Genomic DNA, 21,759 nt, shown 5'->3' with positions numbered 1-21,759 from the left:
CGATATTTTATCAGTGTTGTGAATGAAAGGACACGTTTTGCATCGTGCACGAGCGCATTTAAAAGTGCCTGGTTGGTCATTAGTCTGAAAAGAGCTTCTGAACAAAAAATTGCCTGTTTTTGTTGCGTTTGAATGAAATGAGCGGTGGCTGCGAAAAGATAGTGCTTGTCTCTGGATCGTTTTGAAGTAATTTAAATTTTTTTAAGAAGAATGGATTTAACTGAGTGGTTGTGAGGGTGAAACGTGACTGAGAGTGAATGGAATGTGGTCGGAATCTTCCTTTGCGACCTTTGTAGTGCTGAATGTCGATCAATAAGTTGGGCGCGGTGGTAACCCGCTTGAACGACAGAAACAGGGTAGCCGCGTTTATCGAAAAACTGGCACATTGACTCTGATTTGTGGTGGAAATCAGAGTCATCACTACATAAACGACGAAGTCTTAGATACTGAGAAAAAGGAATGGAATTCTTAACGTGCGATGGATGCGAAGATGAATATAACAAGTAATTATGCGAGTCTGTAGGTTTGTAATACACACTAGTGCATAAACCGTTACCTTCAATTGAAACTTTGATGTCTAAAAAGGATAAAGAATTGTCAGAAATTTCCCAGGTATATTTCAGAGCCGGGTGAAAAGAATTGACTACGGTTATGAATTGAGTGAGCTCCGCGACCGGAACAGGCCAAGAGCAATCGAACGACGTCCACAACGAGACCCGCCGGAGGGCAAACCCAGTTGTTCTCCCCTCTCCAATCCTGCGCCAGAGCATCGACAGCGGAACAACCAGTAGCAGCAAACTTAAGAGTTAAAACGCAGAAGCTGAGCGTTATAAAAGGAAGCGAAACGGTCAATCGTGTGGGGACCCCATTTGGCATCTATAAGTCGAAACACGGAGGGATTAATACGCCAATCATCCTTATCGACGAACCGGCTTAGGATATCAGCTCTCTCGTTGAGTGACCTTGGAATCCACTGCGCTACCAAGGCAATACCGTGCGAAAAACAAAACGAAAAATGCTCAGAGCCGGCACCGACTGAAGATGAACCTTAGAGCTGCCAACGGAAACTATCATGGCGGCATTCTGATTGTCGGTAAAAATCTTCACCCGCCTGTGCTTGAGGCGCTCAACAAACGAAATCAAGACATAATAAATCGCTTTCAGCTCGCGAAAAGTAGAACTTTGACCCAAATCGTCGATAGTGAACATACCGCTGGCCACAGTGCCGTCCAGGGAGGCAGAAAAGCCTCTGAAAGCTGCGTCGCTCGCGTCGGAAGATACAACGGTGGATGAATCAAGAGAGGGTCGAATGGAGTAACCATTAAAAGATTCAATGTTACAAAACCAAAACTTCAATTCCTCCAGTAGAGCAGGAGGAAAGAGAAAAACGTGATCCCAAGCTAAGTACATCTGCCTTGTCAGAAGACGGAAAATAGGACCGACCGCCAATGCCACTGAAATAATGGAACCGGCAATCCTGGCTAATTCGCGATAGGACGATGACCTGCTTTGGATGACGGAATCCAAAAGCCGCTTAAGCTTGCAAACCCTCTTTTCGAGAATCCGAAACGTCATAGAAATGGTATTGATCACAAAACCGAGCCACTCGCCAACCTAAATTGGGACCCTGTGAGACTTCTCCTCGTTAACAAGGAGACCGGAAGAGACAAGATCCTTCCGCTGAATAAAAGCTGCTGCGAAGGCAGACAACTTTTCCGGCTGACTACAGAAACCGTCGTCAAGGTAAACAAAAGAGTTATGACCCATAGATCGCCAGCGCTTAACCAACGGGCGCAACAATTTGTTAAAAACAAAAACAGGTGCTACTGAGACTGAAGGGTAAAACAACGAAAGTGAAATACCTAAGTACGCCGTTAAAGCGCCAGGCAAAACCTAGGTACTTTTGATGGTCTGGAGAAGTATCAACATGGTGATATCCAGATTTGAGATCCCAGGTAAAGAACCAGTGCCCTTCATGAAGAACCTGTGACAGAGAGCTAAGGTTCTCGTACTTAAACTTAAAACGAACGAGGTGGCAATTAACATGCCTAAGATCAATTACTAAGCGAAGCTTCTTGTCCTCCACCACTGTCAAAAGGTTAACGCAAAAAGGTGGCTCTCGATGCTCCGTAATACAGCCATTGTCCAAAAGCTCTGAAATTGCATGAACAACAAAGTCAGGATGCCTAAGAGCTGAAAAATTATTACGTAAAAAACACGGAGCTGGATAACTGGCTAAAGGAATCCGATAGCCGTGCGAAATGGTGTCGAGAACGAACTGAGGAGCATCTAAGCTGGACGCCCAAACACCAACGGAGGACTTTAAACGGCCCTTAACTCCTGCACACGCATTGCCGGCACAAAATTCCTCTGAAAAACCAATGGAGGGCAAATTACACTGAACGAGAGAATGCGAGTCTTCCCCTTCATCTAGTCATTCGCGGCGAGGGTTGGCCGTTGAAGACTCGGACGGCTTGGAACAAAAAGCACTCAAGTGGCCGAATTCCCCGCACTATAACAATAAAAAGCAAAAAATATATCAAACGACCTGATTAGCTAAAACGAGCGAAACGTAGAATAAAACGAAACTGTGGGTCGTAGGCGTTCACAGACCCGAAGGATGAATACGAATGAACGAGACACTTATATAACCGCATGCAAACTACTTGACACCCCTAAAATACCGAAGGACAGACACTATGACACACCTAATTAACCGTATAAGAATGTGCAGAAAACAAATATCTGCTAAACCGCGTACCGCAGATATTTTTGCATTCTGAACTTACCAGAACTAATTAGAAAATAAGACACAAAAATAGCCAACTAATACTGGAGGATATTGGGTACGGCCTGGGAATAACGCCATAAACCCGAAGGTGAAACAAAGCAAATCTAAAGTGGAAAGCAAAGTCGACTACTTATCTTAAAACAAGGACCCAAACGCTGCGAAGAGCTATAAATCCTTCGATTAGACCGCTGACCACTCGCTGAATAGGAAGGTCCTGAACGAGAATAAGAAGGGGTAGGAGTAGGACACGCAGATTCCTTCCGATCCACGGGACGGAAACGACGACGCCTTTCCTTAGTTTTTACTCTCGGCCCTTCTCTCCGCCCTGAACATCCTCTTCTCGTCATCAGAGTTTGAAGCCAGCTCGTCCGAAAGATACTCATTGAACGTTGACCAGCCAAACTCGCTCTTATCGGCCATTTTAATCCCCTTTATCCTCTTAGAAACGACCTCATTACCTGAGTCCAAGGCGGCCTTAACCTTGTCGTACGATTCTGCTCTCATAGCGTCCGATGCCTCGTCAAATTTGTCCAGCACTTGAACGGCATGGTCCAGCTGCTGTTGGTTTCCCTTTCTCTTACAGGCACAGCTTTCTCGACGGGCCTTCTAAACGGCATGCTCAACAGTGGAACTATTCTCTTAAGAAAACCGCTTGGCGAAACCGCCAAGACGATCCTCGATAACCCGTGTAAGGTTATCGGATAAAGCATCGATAGACTCGGCAACGGAAGCCTTAATTAACCCAGCAATAGAAGGGCTGATTGCAGAGGCTGAGTCGTCATTAACGGAAACGGTCGGAAACGGTCGGAAACGGTCGGAAACGAAGATCGCTGCTGCCGCTCGTTGGACATAGTGAACACTAAAACGAAACTGTGGGTTGTAGGTGTTCACAGACCCAAAGGATGAATACGAATGAACGAGACACTAATATAATCGCATGCAAACTACTTGACACCCCTAAAATACCGAAGGACAAACAGACACTATGACATGCCTAATTAACCGTATAAGAACGTGCAAAAAACAACTATCTGCTAAACTGCGTGCCGCAGATATTTTTGCAGTAAGCGCAAAAGGCAAGGCTCAACAAAACAAAAAGCTTAACTGAAAAAGTCTCAAAATAACAATTTCCAATTTTACCCCACAACATTAGCAATGGACATTCCACGAGATGGCTCCTCTCGTTCACTGTTTCCAGATCGAATTGGAATTTGGAATGTTGGTTTTTGTTGAGGAAGGAAACCGGAGAACCCGGAGAAAAACCCTCGGAGCGAGGACGAGAACCGAAAACAAACTCAACCCACAGGTGTGATACCAAGTCGGGGCATCGGACCCGGAGCCGGAGCGGTGGAAGGTGAGCGTTCTTTCCACTACAATAACTTCATTTTTTTCTTAAAGCAGAATTTTAATTGAGAGTCTAAAGAACTTTGAGATCGCATCGGCTTTGATTCATTGCTCTCTTTGATTGGTTTAGGAGACTCTTCTCATTGATACGCTCAACCTATCAGATGCAAAATTAAAATCAAACCAACCGGGTCTTCAAGGAGCCCTCGTCTTTATTTTTTCGCACTTCGATCAACTGCAGTTCGCCCGTGTTTACTCTGGGTTCTCATATGCCCCTTGTGTGGTTCACCTTACTTCTGACCAGCCATTCTTGCTGCTTTGATTTTGTTCCACTTGGCCATTTTGTTTATTACTTTGGTTTTAGTCTCGCAACACTCAATAGAGTTCCACTGAACTTGATTTCTTCTCTTCAAGTTCGGGTGTATAGCAGTTAGTCTTCACTAATGATTCTTTCTAACCTTGACAATACTTGAAACAACACTTGAAATCTGACAAGTAAATACATTCAAACTTCAAGTTTGAGAGGAAACCAGACACCCCTGAATTGGTTTTAAATCTCATGAACCTCCACTTTTTTACAAGTATCGTTCATCAAAACGATTTGTTTACTTACCTGAAAGGTCCAAGACATGACGGCCTCATGCTGAAACTGAGGGAAGACGAGAGAAACTAAGTTCGTGAGTTAAATACAACGATCAATTGATGTTCTTTTGAGTGTAACAAAGTTTGCGCAAAAAGGAAATGTTGCCTGTTCTTAGTTAGCACATTATCAGAATTGAATTAAGACTGAGGAAGTAATGCTTAACTTTTTCTTTAAGCTCCTTTTCCTTGTACACAGCAGAAATGATGCATTTTCAAGACGATGCGTTTTAAAGGGACATCACTGTTGAAACCTTTTCGAAAGTCTTTGTTTTCACAAGAGATGTGAAATAAAAGATGAGGGAAGTCTATTTCTAGCTCTTCTTCTGTTTACTGGAATAGAGTTTCAGCTTTCTTTCGATTTAATTCTAAGTTTTATCTTTCCTGCTTTAATATGTGAGGTATTTGGCGCATGAAGAGGTAGATTGATTGGTGAGAAATTCGAAGAGGAAGCCACACACAGAACAGTACACAACTAACGTTCTCTGACTGTTACAATGTGCTGAGCCTGATAATTTTTTTAAGCAGTTTGTCCGGAAATTTTTGCTTAATTCATTAGAACGGCTTTTGAGATTAATGTTGTAAGTAGGGGTAGAGATGGTTCTAAGCGATGAAAATGAAATCTCCAACGCATATAACATAGTTAATATTTTTACTTTGTGTGAGTAATTGTGGTAAACTAAAATTTATTTGCTGCTTAACTCCTGTGACACGATGTGCAATTTTTCTTTAAACACACCATCTTTTTTTGAACTGTTAATACAGCCTACAGCAATGCTGTGATGCAGTTACACACAACTGAGCTTTTTGTACATAGGGTGTACAAAAAAGAGTGACGATATAATCTGAGTCGAAATTACTTCAGAAAATAGGACTAGAGACTGGGAGCCATGTTTACCAGCCAGGTTGATAATACAGTGTTACAAAAGCCAAACCACCTTTTTTAAAAATTGCCATCCCTTGAATTTTAGACACATTCATCCTTTGTTTATATGTCAGGACTAATTTGAAATAGGTTTAACTTGAAGCATGTGATATACCCACCACTTTTGTGTGATGCACAAGAATTTGCTGTTTGGGTAAATGCCTATAACTCCTATTTTCTTCTGAACACAACGGAAAATAAATGTTTAGGTTGAGAAAGCTAGCCTTTGCGTTAGGAAAGTAAGAAAAACGATGTAGTGTTGACATCTAATGAAGGTTTGACAATTGACCCTTGGGTAGTGAAAAATGAACCCTTGCTCAAGGAGAAATGAAGAACAAATTAGACTTGTTTTGGTGCAAACTCCTCTTTACTTGAATTTAGTAGCAACTGCGAGATTTAACTGTGTCTCCTTTGGTAACTGAATCATATAATACTCAGATATCAGATGTCTGATGACTGAAAATTATGACTAGTATCCGGAGAACCTTGTAGCTCATATAGATTTGATTTTCTATTAATTTTCTACTATTTAGCCTGTGCTGGTGTAAACTGCCAGTTAGAGTTATAAGAGGAAACTGTATATTTTACTATCAGAAAAATGCCTGTTCAGTCGAACCTCGATTATCCGGATTTCTCGATTATCCAGACTTTTTCTCTGGTCCCAATTTTGTTGCGAATACCTATCAATCATGATCAAGACCCGTAGACGTACACTTTTCTAAACTACAGCGTGAGTTTTTTTCGCTTTTAAAAGGCAAAAGCAGCGCTCGCACGCTTGGTAACTAATCTTGGCTTAGAGTTGCTTTAATTACTAGGTGAGAATTCACGCTCATTGGCGAAGGACGAGCGAAATTTTCTGCAACGATTAATTATGAAAAGACTGTTCAACAGATATCATATCAATTAAAATCAGCGTTCGATGAACTCCGTATAGGAATCAGATCTATGTACTGTAAAATGGGTGTTAGTTCAGAATCTATACATTATACAACAATAACAACAACAACTTTATACGAAACGAAAAACAGAAAAAAGCTAAGTTACTGAAGCCTTTTTATAGTTTCTACTGAATCGTACAGATGAATGTTTCATCTATAGCGACTCAGCTGCTCAAGGCGGGATGACTGACATGCTATGATAAGCTTCTAAAATAACAAGTGATTATTTGACAGCAATGGCGTGTGTTTTTCTTTTTTTTTCCCAACAGTCTGAAAATTTTCTAACAGGTCACAGTCCTTTATAAACTCGCAAAATTTCCGCACTGCTCTGGCTTCGCTATGCATGTGCAGTCTAGAATAATACCCATTATTCAGATTAAAAGTTTAATATTATTAGTTATACAGTATTCAGCAATTTCGAAAGAAGGTTTGTCGGAAAAAATCGTAACCCAGAAAGATATTGTGATTAGTTTTCAAGTCACGGTTCTTTACCCTAGGATCTTAAAGTAATCTGAGAAAAAGTCACTGTAAGGACAAAGCATTGCAGGTTCCATGAAGTTATTCATTTATCTATTTGATGTATAAGAATTAATTGATTACCGAAAACCCAGATTACCTTTCGAGATTGTCGCTTTCACTTTTGTCCTTTTTTTTTCGACAACCTTTCTCGAAATCATGATAGCTATAATTATATATGTAAAAAGGTTATACAGTCCCGAGTGACAAACTTTCGGACCACAAGTATGAGACTGAGGATAAAAAAAGACGATCCGACCAGAAGATAAGCCCGGCAATGGAAGGTTATAATTGACACCAGCATTTGATATCAACTCCGAGTCGGTACATCTGGCGTAAAACATCAGTGTTGTACTTATCCAGCCCTGAAATTCAACAATAAAATTTGTTGTAAACTCTCAATTTGCCGCGGTCGGCTGGACGTTGTTACAAAGGTCGGCTGGGTGTTGTTACAAAACTAGTTAATCATCGGCCAATCAGAAAAAAAGGAGAAAATTGTAGGATGTTGATGGAATCTCAAACCAAACCTAGGCCTGTTATGCGGGAAAACTCGAGTGACACTATTGGTTATGGTCTTGTATGGTCGGTAGAATGACGCAAGGTTTCTACATCAATTAAAGAGCGAAATTAAAGAAAAGCAACGCAGTTTTCGGATTACAATCGTCATTTCGCTAATAATTTCTAGTAGAAGACGCTTCGTTAAGAGATTGGTCCAGAAAACTTGCGCCTCTTTCTCGACCAATCAGATTCAAAACTAAAACCAACCGCGACTTCGTTACTCGCCGCGTCTTCCCGCGCTTCAGGCAGATTGCTTGTTTTCACTTTAAGTTCTCATTGGCTCCTTGTGACATCTTCCTTTGCTTTTATTGGCTGTTGTGGTTGCTTTGGATTTGCTTTCACCAAACTCAATCGAAAAGTGATCTAACATGTTCACTGATATCTACAAGAAAAACTCACCTTTCCAGAAATAAAATCTGCAATTTCATACCCTGCGGCAACACCGGCACTCAACGTGTTTCATTGTTGCGTCTCGGTTGTGGTAAAGGTACAAGAGTTTGAAGAAGTTGTGCTAGGCTCAATGATAATCGATGGTGGTCTAACAAATCCAAATTCCAAAATGAAGGTCGCCATATTAAGGAAGAACAATAACTTGAGAAAGACAAAGAACGACGTTACTCCAGTTCCAAAGCGGCTTTCAGAAGAAACAGATGAAAGAATCAGTGAGTCCTCATTTGAGAAAGCAACAATAGATTTAAAACAACATCGAATTTCTCTGCCTTTGTTCCTTTGCTTCAGCCAAAAAAATGAATGAATAAATCAATGAATTGATAAATCATTAGAAAACCAAACTGAGCAATGTGACTCGTATTACGATTCCAATACAGAAGAGAATTCTGGAATCTCCTTGAGGAAGTTTCGTGCGTTTATGGCGGATGTAAAACGATTGACATCAGTTATACAGCTTATGAACCTTTCACAAAAGGTAATTTTATCTCGCCCATTTCCTGTTTGGCAATTAACCATACTCTTCAAAGTAAATAGCCTACGTGACAGGGAGTAAAATCGAGCACAAGTGTCTAAAATCGGACACTCGTACCTAGAATCAGACACTAGTCTGTAAAATCAGACACTAGAGTCTGAATTCGGACACTTGTGTCCAAAATCTGGCTCCAGTGTTTAAAATCGGGTACTAGTGTCTAAAAGCAGACACTAGTGACGAAAATTGGGCGCTAGTGTCTAAAATCAAACATCATTGTCCAAAATATTGGGACAGTGATATAAGGGAGTAATGGAGAATTAGAAACGTGAAAACTCAGCCATACTTAATTAATAAATGCTATCTGAGGTGTATACTTTGATTCAAGGGATAGCTGTCCTACATTTTCCTGTTATAGAAATAAACAATCGAAAAACGAATTTCTTGGAGTCGGAGCTTCTCATCGTCTCTTCATTCAGTCGCACTTCGTTACAATAAGGGCTTGAAGAGATTATGACCATGTGGATTTTCACTCTACAAAAGTTGAGCAACGGCGCACCCACCCCTCCCTTAAACCAACAAAAGCCACTCGATAACAAGTTAGGGCAGGAGCCCATTACTCCTTCATGAGTCAGGAGTGGGGTAGGTGCGTGGTTGTTCAGATAGGAACATGTATCTCCTTTATTTTTATTACCCAAATTTCTTTTTACTCGAACTTAAACATTTAAAAGTTCAGGTACTTTCAAAAGAATATGAACTTCTCTTGGTACTTTTGCATAATTGAACTGTTCACTGAGAAACTGTATGCCAATGTTTGATATATAAATATTAAAAGGAAAGGTAGTCGATCAAAGAACAGGGACGTGTTGATTTGCATGTTTTGCCAAAATGGCGTCCGAGCGAAAAAACACTCTAAATTGCGTATGCGCAGTGCACATGTGCAACCATGATACATTTTCTGCAGCGTGGGTGTGTTCTAAAGTAAACTTTATGAGAAAAAAGCATTCTGACAATTCGAATATTTATAATCACATTCCTCTCGGCCAATCAGCGCAAAGAAACTTTTTTTAATCGTGTTATTCGCTGATAGATTACGTTACTTACCATGGCGACTTGCATTTTGGTAGCTTTCCATCTCGAAATACACTGTTTTTTCAATCTTTGAGCGTTTTTCATCGACTTCCTGCAATACAAAATATTCATATTTTCTTAAAGGGAAACAGTGAAAACATTATAATTACAAGTGAGATTAACGTTTGAGATTAAAAGCGAGATTTAAGATTCATGTATTGTTTCGGTTGATTCAACAGAGGCACGCTGTAACGAGGATTGAAAAGCGGATGGTTCGAGCGTCAACCCTTTGCTCGGCCTCGTTGCTTGCTGCAAGGGTTTAGTCAGCAAACGGGAGCGTAATAAACGAGACGCAAGAGGCGCAATACGTCAAAAGAAGGATGCTGGGAATGGATTGTGCCAAACCTCTTCTTTTTTCATTATCGCGCCCCGCGCCAGCCTGGTACCGGCCATTTGCTCAGGTAAAGGGCAAAGGCTAGGGATCTCAAACTTTCAACAGTTATCAAGGCGGGTTTTCTGCTTTCCTCAAGCTAATAATCAAGTAGAAGTGTTACTTTCCAGCCGAAGCAGCTCAAGTGTTCTTTAAAACTTATACTGACCGATCTTCACTCAGGCTGACCAGTTTTTCTATCAGCACGCCCAACCCTTCGAGAAACTATAAGGAACTAGCAATTTACTTTAATAGCTTGTTCCTCCGTGTTGTAAAGACGGTTTTAAAGTATAGTTAAACTTGTATGCTTATATCAGGAAATAAAGATTAAAAAAAAGTAAACTTGTCTACTCACGTCAGTAAATAAAGAAAAAAAAAACATAACTCGAGTTTGTTCAATCGTACGGAGAAATTTGAAGGAATTGCGTCAGTCTCCGGAAGCTAAACCAAACAGAACAAACAACTTGCGTCCATGATTTTTTCTGTCAATTTATTTTCCTTTTCGTCAAAATGAGACCCACTGAGATTTAATTTGTACAAAATGTTTCAGAGATAGCTGAGGCTAACGCTGAGAATAAAAGCTTTCTAGAAACACCACAGCGGTTTATCTGCCTTGAACAGCTGCTAATTGCAAAGTGTTTTATACTTGCTCGCTTACGCAGCACAACAGGTTCTCTAAAGACTAATTTCTTTTTTGAAAAAAATTAACTCTCATTTATTTTTCAAGACGATTTTAATTAGACATGAAGTGCACCTGATCGCGAGAGAACAAGCGAGTGCATCAATTTATTTCTTTTGACATGCAAAACAAAAATCCCCGTCCAATTACGTGATGCAAAAATAGACGCAAACTCCCCAAGGTGTTACGATCATTCACCTTAAATTTCTTGCGAAATTGACAACATTACCAAATAGGAAAGTTTGCCATCATTTTCTACATATTTCAGGACTAGATTAAAAAAAGAGGATAGCAATTGGACTTTTTTATGCATTTGGTTTGAGAGAACCGTCTTAAAATTTCAAGCTACACACCTTTTAACTTCGTCTGAGCCTCTCTACGATTTATTGTTCATCAAGGAGTTTAACAAAAGCTTAATGAGTGTACGAACAACAATGCCGTCTAAATGCTTTCTTTTGATGAAACAGATCGAAAACGTGCGACCAAAACCTAATTTGGAAAAAATTACCACTCGAAAACAAGTTCATAGAGCTTTGTTTGTGGATTTCGATGCTATTGGCAGTAATGACACCTTAAACCTCAGTAAACTCTTTTTTGCTGATTACCGAGACTTTTTTACTGTGTTTACGCGCAGTTTAATTGTGATGTGAAAATTAATGGGAGGGTTACGAAATAAATAAACCCCGTTCTGGCTTGCTGATATGTCGGCTGATAATTAATGTCCTTGGCTGAGAGATTGTCCTCAAAATTTCATATTTGCCTTCGAAGCTTCGCTTCTCGCCCAAATATTCATTACTCTCAGCTGCAGAGATTATCAGCCGACATGCCAGCCGCCCGAAGGGGTTTATTCACTAAATATTCACCGAAACTGAGGCGAATAATTGTTTTAGTATAATATCAGAGCTGAACAACGGAGAAAATTCTAAAATCATAACATTAGTAACATTTATTAACATTTTATTTTAACATTTTATATAAACCGCATGGAGCGGTTTATATAGCGCCATATTAGGAACCGCTCGACCAATCAGACTGCTGAAAACTCTTTGCTCAGCTCTGAAACTACCCTAAAACAATTATTGGCCCCAGACAGTACCGTTTCGGCCTTCTGGGCCTCATCAGTTGGGAGAACCGATATGGTTACCCCGAACGATCCCACATTTGTGGTATTGTCTAAGCCATGCCAGAGTGCTCAAACTAGGAAAGCCTAGTGAGCTATGCGCAATGCTAGAGGCAATGACTCACCCCACAATGCTCAATTTGGACATGAAAGCAGAGCTTTGTATGCCAAAGAGCTATATCTGACTGCAGATAGTACTGTTTCGGCCTTCTGGGCCTCATCAGTGCAGTGCTGATGCTAGGGTGGGGGAGAACCGATATGTATAGAAAGAAAAGAAAATCAAAACAGATCAAGTCAAACCTGACTTTCATGTATTCAACCCAGTTTTCTGGCTCAATTGTGAGCCACTGTACCATCATCCAAGAAGTTAGCATATTGTGCTCATATTAAGAGAAAAACAATGAAAAAGGAGGGAGCTCCCTTTTTTGCATCAGCCATTAATTCTCTAATTCTAAGGTTATTAGCCACTGAATTTTCCTCAGAAACGGGTCTTCACTGATTGAGAAAATCGTCAACTAGGGGATGTGCTCTCCATATTATGCCTTATTCTCAAGAACAGAAACAGATGAAATGTGTGATCCTCACGTAGGAGAGCTGGCTTTCAGATTTCGGGGATGAACGGGTTAAAAAAAGCTGTCAGGTGGCACCAGTGAATCTCTATGCTTCTCACTAACCACCAAAGGATGTACAGCTTTAGTAGTTTTTCGTTCAGCCTCTTCGTATCGGTAAAGTTTTTCCTCGAGCTTTCTCTTCTCTCTACCCTCCTGAAACGTAAAACAGATTATAACATCTATGAAGAGTTTGTATAATAGCAAGAGCCACAACAAATTTGAGGGCCAAAATAGTGCACTTAAAAATTAATTCAACTGAACGAGATCTGCAGGATAATAGCTCTTATGAGGGTCGCAATGAGGTTGACTGACAACCGTCAAATGGCCAAAATATCAACAGTCAACCGTCAAAAACGCAATATTTTTACCGTCAACCATTAAATAAGCAAGCCAATGTTAACCGTCAAATGTCTCAGATATCCGGCCTTAATTAAGAACTACACGATTGCCTTAATTGGGGTCAAGTTCTGTTGTTTATAAAGAACAGTTTTGATATATCACAAAGGTGAATTTAAGTACGTTCTTTAACTTCTAGTCGCGAGTGAACCTGGTTAACGACAGAACTGACCTCCGGTGTGGAAACACTTCCGGTTTCGTAAAACGTTGGTCATTTATTACAAAAGGTGTTTTAAAAAAGTTAACAGTTCTATACAAACGCGTCATTATGAAAAACTACAGCCAAATTCGCTCGCTTAGTTCGTTTTATAAACGACATTCCAAAATAGTAACCGTCAACTGACCCAAAATTAACCCGTCAACCTTCAAAAGGGCTTTTTTTTAACCGTCAACCGTCAACGTGACCCCCTACCCCCCATTGAGACCCTCCGTTATCGTATAAACTGCGGTGTTATGTAAGCTTAGGATTTCCAGCCCTGAGAAAAGCCGTGCAAGTTAAAGACACCAATCAGCTGTTCGTATTCAACTCGATATCTCACTCGTGAGCCATTGGGTCGAACACTCGGAGAGAAATTCCATATCTTCGCGCGCCTAGTTATCGACCCCGACTTAAGTCTCTTGTGTGAGTTAAATTGGCTGGACGCTTGGTCCTTCTGAGAGGAACTTCGAGGAGGGAGTGCAGGCTCGATAAATGGTTATCGAGCCCCGGCATTACCAAAACTCATGCAACACAATGTCTTGGGCACGAATTGAAACTGGACTTTTTAATCCCGTGCGCTGGCTAAATAAGATCTTCGAAAAATTCAGAATTCGAAAAAAGAGGCGGAAAGCGTGTTACATTGGACTCAGCAACATTTTTAGTGACATACCAATGCTAACTGGTCCGTGAGGGTTTCAATAGTTTGTAAAAGAGAAAGTGCCATGGATTTAAAGTAGTACAACAGCAAACTGTAAAAGAGAAAAATACAAGTGTATAAATATAAAGGCTGATAGTTGCGAAAGAAACTGTTTGGGGCTGCGTCGGTGGGGGTAACGAAATAATTCGGATGTATCAACAAAGTTGAAATGGTAAATTGGCCACCGTAACGATTACAAAAGCTGACGTTTCGAGCGTTAGCCCTTCGTCGGAGCGAATAGAGGAATTGTGGGTTGTGCGTGCTTTTAAAGGTGGAAAATGGAGCTACGTTATTGGTGGGAACATGGCAACGAGAAAAACGAGAATAAATTAGTGGAATGAAAAGCGTTCGTTGATCCCTGTGGGATTTAGACTGCCGGTTTGAAAGATGAGCTTTTGTTGAAGATTTTTACGGCTTTCCGTGCTACCTAAGTGTAAGGAAAGACCGCAGATTGCAGTATGTTGCTTAGAATGATTAGGTAAATTAAAATGCCTAGCGACTGGTTTCGAGGTGTCCTTGTCATTCCTTTCCACGTCTCGAAGGTGTTCTCGGAATCGGTCACCTAGTCTTCTGCCTGTTTCGCCGATGTATATCTTTTTGCAAGAAGTGCAAGTTATGCAATAGATTAGATTGGCGGAGGTGCACGTGAAGTGATCGGTGATCTTAATGGATCGTTTAGGTCCCGATATTTTATCAGTGTTGTGAATGAAAGGACACGTTTTCCATCGTGCACGAGCGCATTTAAAAGTGCCTGGTTGGTCATTAGTCTGAAAAGAGCTTCTGACCAAAAAATTGCCTGTTTTTGTTGCGTTTGAATGAAATGAGCGGTGGCTGCGAAAAGATAGTGCTTGTCTCTGGATCGTTTTGAAGTAATTTAAATTTTTTTAAGAATGATGGATTTAACTGAGTGGTTGTGAGGGTGAAACGTGACTGAGAGTGAATGGAATGTGGTCGGAATCTTCCTTTGCGACCTTTGTAGTGCTGAATGTCGATCAATAAGTTGGGCACGGTGGTAACCCGCTTGAACGACAGAAACAGGGTAGCCGCGTTTATCGAAAAACTGGCACATTGACTCTGATTTGTGGTGGAAATCAGAGTCATCACTACATAAACGACGAAGTCTTAGATACTGAGAAAAAGGAATGGAATTCTTAACGTGAGATGGATGCGAAGATGAATATAACAAGTAATTATGCGAGTCTGTAGGTTTGTAATACACACTAGTCCATAAACCGTTACCTTCAATTGAAACTTTGATGTCTAAAAAGGATAAAGAATTGTCAGAAATTTCCCAGGTATATTTCAGAGCCGGGTGAAAAGAATTGACTGCGGTTATGAATTGAGTGAGCTCCGCGACCGGAACAGGCCAAGAGCAATCTAACGACGTCCACAACGAGACCCGCCGGAGGGCAAACCCAGTTGTTCTCCCCTCTCCAATCCTGCGCCAGAGCATCGACAGCGGAACAACCAGTAGCAGCAAACTTAAGAGTTAAAACGCAGAAGCTGAGCGTTATAAAAGGAAGCGAAACGGTCAATCGTGTGGGGACCCCATTTGGCATCTATAAGTCGCAACACGGAGGGATTAATACGCCAATCATCCTTATCGACGAACCGGCTTAGGATATCAGCTCTCTCGTTGAGTGACCTTGGAATCCACTGCGCTACCAAGGCAATACCGTGCGAAAAACAAAACGAAAAATGCTCAGAGCCGGCACCGACTGAAGATGAACCTTAGAGCTGCCAACGGAAACTATCATGGCGGCATTCTGATTGTCGGTAAAAATCTTCACCCGCCGACGAACGAAATCAAGACATAATAAATCGCTTTCAGCCCGCGAAAAGTAGAACTTTGACCCAAATCGTCGATAGTGAACATACCGCTGGCCACAGTGCCATCCAGGGAGGCAGAAAAGCCTCTGAAAGCTGCGTCGCTCGCGTCGGAAGATACAACGGTGGATGAATCAAGAGAGGGCCGAATGGAGTAACCATTAAAAGATTCAATGTTACAAAACCAAAACTTCAATTCCTCCAGTAGAGCAGGAGGAAAGAGAAAAACGTGATCCCAAGCTAAGTACATTTGCCTTGTCAGAAGACGGAAAATAGGACCGACCGCCAATGCCACTGAAATAATGGAACCGGCAATCCTGGCTAATTCGCGATAGGACGATGACCTGCTTTGGATGACGGAATCCAAAAGCCGCTTAAGCTTGCAAACCCTCTTTTCGAGAATCCGAAACGTCATAGAAATGGTATTGATCACAAAACCGAGCCACTCGCCAAACTAAATCGGGACCCTGTGAGACTTCTCCTCGTTAACAAGGAGACCGGAAGAGACAAGATCCTTCCGCTGAATAAAAGCTGCTGCGAAGGCAGACAACTTTTCCGGCTGACTACAGAAACCGTCGTCAAGGTAAACAAAAGAGTTATGACCCATAGATCGCCAGCGCTTAACCAACGGGCGCAACAATTTGTTAAAACAAAAACAGGTGCTACTGAGACTGAAGGGTAAAACAACGAAAGTGAAATACCTAAGTACGCCGTTAAAGCGCCAGGCAAAACCTAGGTACTTTTGGTGGTCTGGAGAAATATCAACATGGTGATATCCAGATTTGAGATCCCAGGTAAAGAACCAGTGCCCTTCATGAAGAACCTGTGACAGAGAGCTAAGGTTCTCGTATTAAACTTAAAACGAACGAGGTGGCAATTAACATGCCTAAGATCAATTACTAAGCGAAGCTTCTTGCCCTCCACCACTGTCAAAGGGTTAACGCAAAAAGGTGGCTCTCGATGCTCCGTAATACAGCCATTGTCCAAAAGCTCTGAAATTGCATGAATAACAAAGTCAGGATGCCTAAGAGCTGACAAATTATTACGTAAAAAACACGGGGGTGGATAACTGGCTAAAGGAATCCGATAGCCGTGCGAAATGGTGTCGAGAATGAACTGAGGAGCATCTAAGCTGGACGCCCAAACACCAACGGAGGACTTTAAACGGCCCTTAACTCCTGCACACGCATTGCCGGCACAAAATTCCTCTGAAAAACCAATGGAGGGCAAATTACACTGAACGAGAGAATGCGAGTCTTCCCCCGCATCTAGTCATTCGCGGCGAGGTTTGGCCGTTGAAGACTCGGACGGCTTGGAACAAAAAGCACTCAAGTGGCCGAATTCCCCGCACTATAACAATAAAAAGCAAAAAATATATCAAACGACCTGATTAGCTAAAACGAGCGAAACATAGAATAAAACGAAACTGTGGGTTGTAAGCGTTCACAGACCCGAAGGATGAATACGAATGAACGAGACACTTATATAGCCGCATGCAAACTACTTGACACCCCTAAAATACCGAAGGACAAACAGACACTATGACACACCTAATTAACCGTATAAGAACGCGCAGAAAACAAATATCTGCTAAACCGCGTACCGCAGATATTTTTGCATTCTGTACTTACCAGAACTAATTAGAAAATAAGACACAAAAATAGCCAACTAATACTGCAGAATATTGGGTACGGCCTGGGAGTAACGCCATAAATCCGAAGGTGGAACAAAGCAAATCTAAAGTGGAAAGCAAAGTCGACTACTTATCTTAAAACAAGGACCCAAACGCTGCGAAGAGCTATAAATCCTTCGATTAGACCGCTGACCACTCGCTGAATAGGAAGGTCCTGAACGAGAATAAGAAGGGGTAGGAGTAGGACACGCAGATTCCTTCCGATCCACGGGACGGAAACGACGACGCCTTTCCTTAGTTTTTCTATCGGCCCTTCTCTTCGCCCTGAACATCCTCTTCTCGTCATCAGAGTCTGAAGCCAGCTCGTCCGAAAGATACTCATTGACCGTTGACCAGCCAAACTCGCTCTTATCGACCATTTTAATCCCCTTTATTCTCTTAGAAACGACCTCATTACCTGAGTCCAAGGCGGCCTTAACCTTGTCGTTCGATTCTGCTCTGATAGCGTCCGATGCCTTGTCAAATTTGTCCAGCACTTGAACGGCATGGTCCAGCTGCTGTTGGTTTCCCTTTCTCTTACAGGTAAAACTTTCTCGACGGGCCTTCTTAACGGCATGCTCAACAGTGGAACTATTCTCTTCAGAAAATCGCTTGGCGAAACCGCCAAGACGATCCTCGATAACCTGTGTAAGGTTATCGGTTAAAGCATCGATAGACTCGGCAACGGAAGCCTAAATTAACCCAGCAATAGAAGGGCTGATTGCAGAGGCTGAGTGGTCATTAACGGAAACGGTCGGAAACGGTCGGAAACGGTCGGAAACGGTCGGAAACGAAGATCGCTGCTGTCGCTCGTTGGACATAGTGAACACTAAAATTAAAACTGTGGGTTGTAGGCGTTCACAGACCCGAAGGATGAATACGAATGAACGAGACACTAATATCACCGCATGCAAACTACTTGACACCCCTAAAATACCGAAGGACAAACAGACACTATGACATACCTAATTAACCGTATAAGAACGAACAAAAAACAAATATCTGCTAACCTGCGTGCCGCAGATATTTTTGCAGTAGGCGCAAAAGGCAAGGCTCAACAAAACTAAAAGCTTAACTGAAAAAGTCTCAAAATAACAATTTCCAATTTTACCCCACAACATTAGCAATGGACATTCCACGAGATGGCTCCTCTCGTTCACTGTTTCCAGATCGAATTGGAATTTGGAATGTTGGTTTTTGTTGAGGAAGGAAACCGGAGAACCCGGAGAAAAACCCTCTGAGCGAGGACGAGAACCGAAAACAAACTCAACCCACAGGTGTGATACCAAGTCGGGGCATCGGACCCGGAGCCGGAGCGGTGGAAGGTGAGCACTCTTTCCACTACAATAGCTTCATTTTTTTCTTAAAGCAGAATTTTAATTGAGAGTCTAAAGAACTTTGAGATCGCATCGGCTTTGATTTATTGCTCTCTTTGATTGGTTTAAGAGACTCTTCTCATTGATACGCTCAACCTATCAGATGCAAAATTAAAATCAAACCAACCGGGTCTTCAAGGAGCCCTCGTCTTTTTTTTTCGCACTTCGATCAACTGCAGTTCGCCCGTGTTTACTCTGGGTTCTCATATGCCCCTTGTGTGGTTCATCTTACTTCTGACCAGCCATTCTTGCTGCTTTGATTTTGTTCCACTTGACCATTTTGTTTATTACTTTGGTTTTAGTCTCGCAACACTCAATAAAGTTCCACTGAACTTGATTTCTCCTCTTCACGTCATGTGTAAAGCAGTTCACGGTCTTCACTAATGATTCTTTCTAACCTTGACAATACTTGAAACAATACTTGAAATCTGACAAGTAAATACATTCAAACTTCAAGTTTGAGAGGAAACCAGACACCCCTGAATTGGTTTTAAATCTCATGAACCTCCGCTTTTTTACAAGTATCGTTCATCAAAACCGATTTGTTTACTTACCTGAAAGGTCCAAGACATGACGGCCTCATGCTAAAACTGAGGGAAGATGATAGAAACTAAGTTCGTGAGTTAAATACAACGATCAATTGATGTGCTTTTGAGTGTAACAATGTTTGTGCAAAAAGGAAATGTTACCTGTTCTTAGTTAGCACTTTATCAGAATTGAATTAAGATTTAGGAAATAATGCTTTAACTTTTTCCTTAAGCTCCTTTTCCTTGTCCACAGCAGAAATGATGCATTTTCAAGACGATGCGTTTTAAGAGAAAATCACCGTTGAAACCTTTTCGAAAGTCTTTGTTTTCACAAGAGATAATAAATAAAAGATGAGGGAAGTCTATTTCGAGCTCTTCTTCTGTGTACTGGAAGAGAGTTTCAGCTTTCTTTCGATTTAATTCTAAGTTTTATCTTTCCTGGTTTAATGTGTGAGGTATTTGGCGCATGAAGAGGTAGATTGATTGGTGAGAAATTCGAAGAGGAAGCCACACACAAAACAGTACTGCAACTCAACGTTCTCTGACTGATAAAATGTGCTGAGCCTGATAATTTTTTTAAGCAGTTTGTCCTGAAATTTTTGCTCAAGTCATTAGAACGGCTTTTGAGATTAATGTTGTTAGTAGGGGTGGAGATGGTTCTAAGCTATGAAAATGAAATCTCCAACGAATACAACATTGTTGATATTTTTACTTTGTGCATTGTTAGCTATGAGTAATTGTGGTTTGCTGCTTAACTCCTGTGACATAATTTACAATTTTTCTTTAAACACACCATCTTAATTTTTGTAAAATGTTGTGTCACGGGGAAAAATTCCTTTGGTGAGCCAGAATTAATACAGCCTACAGCAATGCTGGCATGCAGTTACACACAACTTAGCTTTTTGTACATAGATTGTACAAAAAGAGTGACAACATAATTTGAGTGAAAATTACTTCAGAAAATAGGACTAGAGACTGAGAAGCCATGTTTACCAACTAGGTTGATAATACAGTGTTATAAAAGCCAAACCACCTTTTAAGTTTTTAAAAATTGCCATCCTTGAGTTTTAGACACATTCGTCCTTTGTTTATATGTCAGGACTAATTACTGTTTGAAATAGGTTTAACTTGAAGCATGTGATATGCCCACCACTTTTGTGCGATGCACAAGAATTTACTGTTTGGGTAAATGCCTATAACTCCTATTTTCTTTGTGAGCACAAAGGAAAAAATAAATGTTTAGGTTGAGAAAGCTAGCCCGTTTGCGTAAGGAACTGAGTAAGAAAAACGATGTAGTGTTGACATCTAATGAAGGCTTGACAATTGACCCTTGGATAATGGAAAATGAACCCTTGCTAAAGGAGGAATGAAGAACAAATTTGACTTGTTTTGGTGCAAACTCCTCTTTACTTGAATTTAGTAGTAACTGCCGAGATTTAAGTGTGTCTCCTTTGGTAACTGAATGATATAATACTCAGATATCAGATGTCTGATGAGTGAAAATTATGACTAGTATCCGGAGAACCTTGTAGCTCATATAGATTTTATTTTCTATTAATTTTCTACTACAACAAACATATGAAACATATGTGTGAACTGCGGTTATGAGACGTATATGAGCACGATCCTTCGCAGTAAAGCACTATTTGAGCAATAGTGAAAATCAGACCTGAAAAAAATTTCAGGCCTGTACGGGATTCGAACCACTGACCTCTGCGATACTAGTGCAGCGCTCTTACCAATTGAGCTAACAAGCCAACTGAGAGCAGGCCATCAAATTAATTCGACATAAACCCGTAGATGATAAATCAAACAACAACAAACATATGAAACATATGTGTGAACTGCGGTTATGAGACGTATATGAGCACGAGGGTTTATGTCGAATTAATTTGATGGCCTGCTCTCAGTTGGCTTGTTAGCTCAATTGGTAAGAGCGCTGCACTAGTATCGCAGAGGTCAGTGGTTCGAATCCCGTACAGGCCTGAAATTTTTTTCAGGTCTGATTTTCACTATTGCTCAAATAGTGCTTTACTGCGAAGGATCGTGCTCATATACGTCTCATAACCGCAGTTCACACATATGTTTCATATGTTTGTTGTTGTTTGATTTATCATCTACGGGTTTATGTCGAATTAATTTGATGGCCTGCTCTCAGTTGGCTTGTTAGCTCAACTGGTAAGAGCGCTGCACTAGTATCGCAGAGGTCAGTGGTTCGAATCCCGTACAGGCCTGAAATTTTTTTCAGGTCTGATTTTCACTATTGCTCAAATAGTGCTTTACTGCGAAGGATCGTGCTCATATACGTAATTTTCTACTATTTAGCCTGTGCTGGTCTAAACTGCCAGTTAGAGTTACTGAGGGGAAACTGTATTTTTTACAATCAGAAAAATGCCTGTACAGTCGAACCTCGATTATCCGGATTTCGCGATTATCCAGACTTTTTGTTTGGTCCCAATTTTGTTGCGAATATCCATCAATCACGATCAAGACCCGTAGCCATACACTTTTCTAAACCACAGCA

General features: G+C 41.1%; 2 long non-coding RNA genes and 2 pseudogenes across 2 annotated transcripts in view; 1 reads left to right on the top strand and 3 right to left on the bottom strand.

The window, feature by feature from the left end:
• Positions 1–10,455, top strand: part of LOC148721636 (uncharacterized) — a 31,032-nt gene extending 20,577 nt beyond the window's left edge. The window contains exon 2 of the long non-coding RNA XR_015992217.1: positions 9,941–10,455. This is a non-coding gene — a long non-coding RNA (uncharacterized LOC148721636). The remainder of the gene's footprint in view (positions 1–9,940) is intronic.
• LOC148721637 (uncharacterized) lies at positions 750–4,766 on the bottom strand (annotated as a pseudogene).
• Positions 5,749–10,616, bottom strand: LOC148721635 (uncharacterized). The gene is made up of 4 exons (XR_015992219.1): positions 10,487–10,616; positions 9,735–9,813; positions 8,111–8,345; positions 5,749–7,518 (listed from the first exon to the last, which is right to left on the bottom strand). It is a non-coding gene; the product is annotated as an uncharacterized LOC148721635 (long non-coding RNA).
• A 6,781-nt stretch (positions 10,617–17,397) lies between these two features.
• On the bottom strand, positions 17,398–18,153 carry LOC148721634 (uncharacterized; annotated as a pseudogene).
• Between the last annotated feature and the right edge of the window lie 3,606 nt (positions 18,154–21,759).

This window comes from Stylophora pistillata, chromosome 10, assembly GCF_964205215.1.
Source record: "Stylophora pistillata chromosome 10, jaStyPist1.2, whole genome shotgun sequence".
NCBI lineage: Eukaryota > Metazoa > Cnidaria > Anthozoa > Scleractinia > Pocilloporidae > Stylophora > Stylophora pistillata.
This window is presented reverse-complemented; position numbering and strand designations above follow the sequence as displayed.